At 36.8% G+C, this 6,378-nt stretch overlaps 2 long non-coding RNA genes across 2 annotated transcripts; both read left to right on the plus strand.

Annotated features, from left to right (window-relative positions):
- Window positions 1-2,277: 2,277 nt before the first annotated feature.
- Window positions 2,278-3,503, plus strand: LOC141483207 (uncharacterized). Its single transcript, XR_012465959.1, has 2 exons — window positions 2,278-2,479; window positions 2,558-3,503. It is a non-coding gene; the product is annotated as an uncharacterized lncRNA (long non-coding RNA).
- Window positions 3,504-4,961: 1,458 nt separating this feature from the next.
- On the plus strand, window positions 4,962-6,165 carry LOC141483206 (uncharacterized). The gene is made up of 2 exons (XR_012465958.1): window positions 4,962-5,165; window positions 5,244-6,165. It is a non-coding gene; the product is annotated as an uncharacterized lncRNA (long non-coding RNA).
- Window positions 6,166-6,378: the final 213 nt, after the last annotated feature.

The raw sequence follows: 6,378 nt of genomic DNA on the forward strand, positions 1-6,378 counted from the left end.
ACTCGAAAATTAGCAAATGGCTACCAAAAGTATCACAACAAATTTTGAATCTCGGCGGCAAGACATTCACGGAACCAAAGTCGTCAATTCACCGTTCCGTGTTCCGTCAGAGCACGGAATCCTTAAAGGGATTCGAATATGCGTTCGAATATAATTAATGCGTTCGAATATATCCTTGTATATCCTTGTTTGTCAGTGAATGAGAACTAAACGAATGACGAGGTATTAAAATATCCCAAAACTTTCAAGGAAGTATTCATTTCAGGTTTAAATAGTCGTCGACCTCAAAAACAGAATAAATGACAAAATGAAACCGTAACACCGTATAGGATGAAACTGCAGTAACGTTAGTTACAAATAAAAGCGTTAAAAACATAAAGAGTTTCATGATTTCCTACCGCGTAGTGACGGCTACATCCACCAATTTATTAATGATTCAATATCCATCTCTTTCAGGAATAAACGATGATACGAGCCAGTGAATAGCATATCATTTGGGACCCGTCAGCACCCGCCACAGTTGAAACACGACTCCTGCAACAGTTCAAACTGGTCTTTTTCCTCAGTTGAAACTGAGCTCCCGTCAAAATTGAAATCCGTCATCCTTCACAGTCGAAACTTGGCTCCTGAGACAGTTGAAACTTAGATCACATCACAGTTTAAACTCGGCTCCGGTCACCGATCTACCACATTTTGGGGAGAATTACTGGAATATTTAATTACAGAATTATTACAATGTGTTAAAACAACGATAAAAATAAAATAAATACAACAATAAAAATCAATTGGCGCTCCGGGGCGACTTCATTGATTCCAGTGGCGCATTTGCTTTTTCAGCTGCAAGAAAACCCGGAAAAACCTGCAGCACCACATCATCTGAGAATTATTCCTGACATTTATTTTGTTGTATATCATTTCACAATGATTTTGATTTCATTTAATTCAATGACTTCAATCTCGATTTTCTGACTTTAGACTTTGAATAACATGGGATCATTATCGATTATGAAAGTAATCATGATTTTTTGTGGGTTTTGTAAAATTACGTCCGAGTTCAGACGAAATAACTTTATGAAAAGTAAAGCTTCAGTCTCATGCAAGTAAAACAAGAGAATCAACATAGATGTACTTCTGTTGTATGTATGTAGTTCAATCATGAACTATTCAAAATTCATAAAGTATATAGTCATGTGAACCCATTTACATTGATCTGGTATCAAAATAGATTAAGAAAAAAATTAAAATGAGCTATTTTATATTACATGCATATGACCTATTGGACCTCCTTTGCCATCTATCTGTGAAGGCGTGAACTATATAACCTCGACATGAAAACATTCCATAGGCACAAAAATTTCTACATTTCCATTGGATCTTCATTCCAGTAAGTTCTGCTAGTCAACTCTAGGTGGCGTCCGCGTAAACTTTTCTATCAACGAATCTTATTTTAAAATTCAATAACATTGTCAACTTGATATCTATCTGTTTCAGAAATGAACGATAATACGAGCCGTTGAATAGCATATCATTTTGTAAACGAACCAATTAGAATACTCGATAGGAATACTCGGTTTCTACAATGACTCTTCTCTACTAAAAAAATTCAAGGGTTAGGAGAGGGAGTTGCGTCACAGTATAGTTTCATAATGATACCCAATGCTTTGAGTAATGTAATCGGATGTAATTTCCAAAAACGAAATCACGGAAAGAAAAAAATTGATTTGGCACCTTTTTTGCCATCTGTTTGTGAGGGTACGAACTATGTAACCCCGACAATGAAACATTTCATAGCCAGAAAAATTTCTACATTTCTATTGGATCCGTATTCCAATAAGTTCAGCTAGTGAACACTAGGTGGCGTCCGCGTGAACTTCACTTTCAACAAAATAATATTTAGACTAGATAGAGAGAGATCATATCTCCCAGGGTAGGCCGCCAGCTTTTCAACAGTGAAGAAGGACGTGGATAAGACGGAGGGTAGAGCGCCACCCGCTTGATCAACCCTGGAGCTTATATAGCATACAAAACAAAAACGGGAAATTGACTCTAAACGGTAACCGATCGAATCAAACTCGAATCCAGCTAAAATATTCATAATTCCTTTCCCTAACGTCTACACCTTTCTCAGTTGATTCCAAATTTGTTAACAAATCCCTTGATTTATCTGTCAGTTCATAAATTTTATTCAACCGTTATTATAGGACTCCCCCTATAATACTGGCAGGGCAGGGAGCCTTGAGCTCCTGAGGCCACAAAGTTTCAAATGTGAGAAGATTTCACTTTTCTAATTGTAAACAATACCAAAATGTTCATAAGATATAAATTATATTACACCTATAGCACAAATGTTTCAATTCTAAGGGGACTTTAATGAACCCAGGCTCTCCAAGGAAAAAAGGAGGATGTCTCTTCCATACTTGAGACGTCGCTGTTTTGAAGTTATACTTTACCTTTGATATAGCTATATCGCCAGCTTACAGTAGGTTGAGAGAATGAATTCATCTACATAGGCATAAAAGCATATATCCTACACTAATATTCTTCCCCTTTTGGGCAGGTTTGAAGAACATAAACCAACCGTCAACATCAAAGACTATGCCCCAGAGAGATGATGTGGAACCACCACATAAATGGACTTCCACAATGAATGTTATTCTGAATGCAGCTCAAAGCCCCCAAAACGAGGAAGAAAAATAATATATATGAAAAATATTCCGTACAGAGAAGCTATAGGACGTCTCATGTTTTTAGCGGTTGTCACTCGTCCAGATATATCATTCTCAGTGAGCAGAGTTAGCAGATATTTGGAAAATCCAGGAAAGCAGCACTGGGAAGCAGTCAAACGTATTTTCAGATACCTAAAGGGTACTAAGAGTTATGGAATTCTATACAATGGTGGGAGCAACGAATATTTAAAAGCGTATTCAGATGCAGATTTTGCAGGAGACGACATTGATACTAGATATTCAACAACTGGCTATGTTACTTTATTATCAGGTTGTCCAGTTACATGGACATCTCAACGACAAAAGTGTTGCAACATCCACGACAGAATCTGAATATATTGCAGCTTGGGATGCCGCACAAGAAATAATATGGTTGAGAAGGTTGCTTAAAGAAATTGATGTTGACGTTTCGAATCCAACGGAACTTTTTGTTGATAATAGAAGTGCTATAAACTTGATGAGCTATAATGATCATCACAAACGAAAAAAATATCACTGTTGTTTACACCCAATCAGAAAACCAGTCGGCAGATATTTTAACCAAACCCTTACCACGAGAAAAATTTTCAAGAAATCGACAAGGTCTGTGGGTAACGTCTTCGAAGTGAACAAAGAGTGGGAGTGTTGAAGTAATCCATGTTCACTTCATTTCGATTGATCTTGTTGTTTTTATGATTCCTTGGAAATCGTTGTTGATTGAATGAGTTTTAATGTCATTGTTAATACATAAAATGTATCGTTTGTATATTCATGATTAAAACCTGGTTCAGTAGAGTTTACATTTCGATATCCTACAAATTACAACAGGTAATACTGCTAGACAATTCTATCTCTAACCCTCATTCCTTCTACAGCAAATTGTCCTCTCCATTTCTCCATGAAAGCCATTTTCAATACATTCCTTTCCCGAATATTCTGAGGGAATGCTATACATTCTGCACCCATCACTTCAACTATTCGAATTGATACTTCATGTATTGCTCGATGAACTGCAGTTCGACTCAAACTGCAAAAAAGTTTCCTCACCAACACCCCTTTATAGCTATATCGCCAGCTTACAGTAGGTCGAGAGAATGAATTCATCTACATAGGCATAAAAGCATATATCCTACACTAATATTCTTCCCCTTTTGGGCAGGTTTGAAGAACATAAATCTTTGTTGAGATAATAGATCAAGCATCAAAAATCTAGTCTCTGATAAGTTATTTGTCCCTATCTTAATAACTAAGCTTATATGTGTGTGTCTCCCTCAAGGTGGCTTGCAGAACAAGAATGGTTTTAGAGTTACAAACTTAGGTCTGCAGTGCTCTGTCCGTACAACAATTGTGATCGGTACAACAGCGGTTAACTACTAACTACTGCTACTACTGTATTAGGCATTCATGCAAGGATGTCTAGTCTTATAGCAATACTAACACGAGGAAGCGGTATTCAGATGAAAGAAAGCCTAAAATGAAACAATTCATATTAGATGGAAACGGTTCACTGGAAGTGATGTCCGGGACGATACGTCTGGAGTCTGGACAGAATGATCAAGCTCATTCTCTGAATATATGAGTTGTCTCGTTGATAAATATCAACTCGCCTGTAGTGTCGTGTGGCCTATAGGTTTACTTTTGTCCCAAGAAGCCAAAATTCAAATCAGTAAGATTCTGTTCTCCATAAGCAATTGAATCCAACAAGTGAGTTGAATGTTTTACCAGCATCCAAATGCCAAGAATAAAAATTTCCTATTCTTATAAAAGATGATCATACTTGATTAATCCGAAAAATCGAGAAGTTTAGACATAAACTCGAAAATTAGCAAATGGCTACCAAAAGTATCACAACAAATTTTGAATTTCGGCGGCAAGACATTCACGGAACCAAAGTCGTCAATTCACCGTTCCGTGTTCCGTCGGAGCACGGAATCCTTAAAGGGATTCGAATATGTGTTCGAATATAATTAATGCGTTCGAATATATCCTTGTATAGTTGTTTGCAAAAACGGGAAATTAACTGTAAACGGTAACCGATCGAATCAAACTCGAATCCAGTTAAAATATTCATAATTCCTTTCCCTAACATCTACACCTTTCTCAGTTGATTCCAAATTTGTTAACAAATCCCTTGATTTATCTGTCAGTTTATAAATTTTATTCAACCGTTATTATAGGACTCCCCCTATAATACTGGCAGGGCAGGGCAGGGAGCCTTGAGCTCCTGAGGCCACAAAGTTTCAAATGTGAGAAGATTTCTCTTTTCTAATTGTAAACAATACCAAAATGTTCATAAGATATAAATTATATTACACCTATAGCACAAATGTTTCAATTCTAAGGGGACTTTAATGAACCCAGGCTCCCCAAGGAAAAAAGGAGGATGTCTCTTCGATACTTGAGACGTCGCTGTTTTGAAGTTATACTTTACCTTTGATATAGCTATATCGCCAGCTTACGGTAGGTTGAGAGAATGAATTCATCTACATAGGCATAAAAGCATATATCCTACACTAATATTCTTCCCCTTTTGGGCAGGTTTGAAGAACATAAACCAACCGTCAACGTCAAAGACTATGCCCCAGAGAGATGATGTGGAACCACCACATAAGAGACACAAAATGGACTTCCACAATGAATGTTATTCTGAATGCAGCTCAAAGCCCCCAAAACGAGGAAGAAAAATAATATATGAAAAATATTGCGTACAGAGAAGCATGTTTTTAGCGGTTGTCACTCGTCCAGATATATCATTCTCAGTGAGCAGAGTTAGCAGATATTTGGAAAATCCAGGAAAGCAGTCAAACGTATTTTCAGATACCTAAAGGGTACTAAAAGTTATGGAATTCTATACAATGGTGGGAGCAACGAATATTTAAAAGCGTATTCAGATGCAGATTTTGCAGGAGACATTGATACTAGATATTCAACAACTGGCTATGTTACTTTATTATCAGGTTGTCCAGTTACATGGACATCTCAACGACAAAAGTGTTGCAACATCCACGACAGAATCTGAATATATTGCAGCTTGGGATGCCGCACGAGAAATAATATGGTTGAGAAGGTTGCTTAAAGAAATTGATGTTGACGTTTCAAATCCAACGGAACTTTTTGTTGATAATAGAAGTGCTATAAACTTGATGAGCTATAATGATCATCACAAACGAAAAAAATATCACTGTTGTTTACACCCAATCAGAAAACCAGTTGGCAGATATTTTAACCAAACCCTTACCACGAGAAAAATTTTCAACAAATCGACAAGGTCTGTGCTGGGTAACGTCTTCGAAGTGAACAAAGAGTGGGAGTGTTGAAGTAATCCATGTTCACTTCATTTCGATTGATCTTGTTTTTATGATTCCTTGGAAATCGTTGTTGATTGAATGAGTTTTAATGTCATTGTTAATACATAAAATGTATCGTTTGTATATTCATGATTAAAACCTGGTTCAGTAGAGTTTACAGTTCGATTTCCTACAAATTACAACAGGTAATACTGCTAGACAATTCTATCTCTAACCCTCATTCCTTCTACAGCAAATTGTCCTCTCCATTTCTCCATGAAAGCCATTTTCAATACATTCCTTTCCCGAATATTCTGAGGGAATACTATACATTCTGCACCCATCACTTCAACTATTCGAATTGATACTTCATGTATTGCTCGATG

This window comes from Leptinotarsa decemlineata, unplaced genomic scaffold (genome assembly GCF_025532065.1).
Source record: "Leptinotarsa decemlineata unplaced genomic scaffold, Ldec_3_MD MMD2_tig00003192_RagTag_RagTag, whole genome shotgun sequence".
Lineage (NCBI taxonomy): Eukaryota > Metazoa > Arthropoda > Insecta > Coleoptera > Chrysomelidae > Leptinotarsa > Leptinotarsa decemlineata.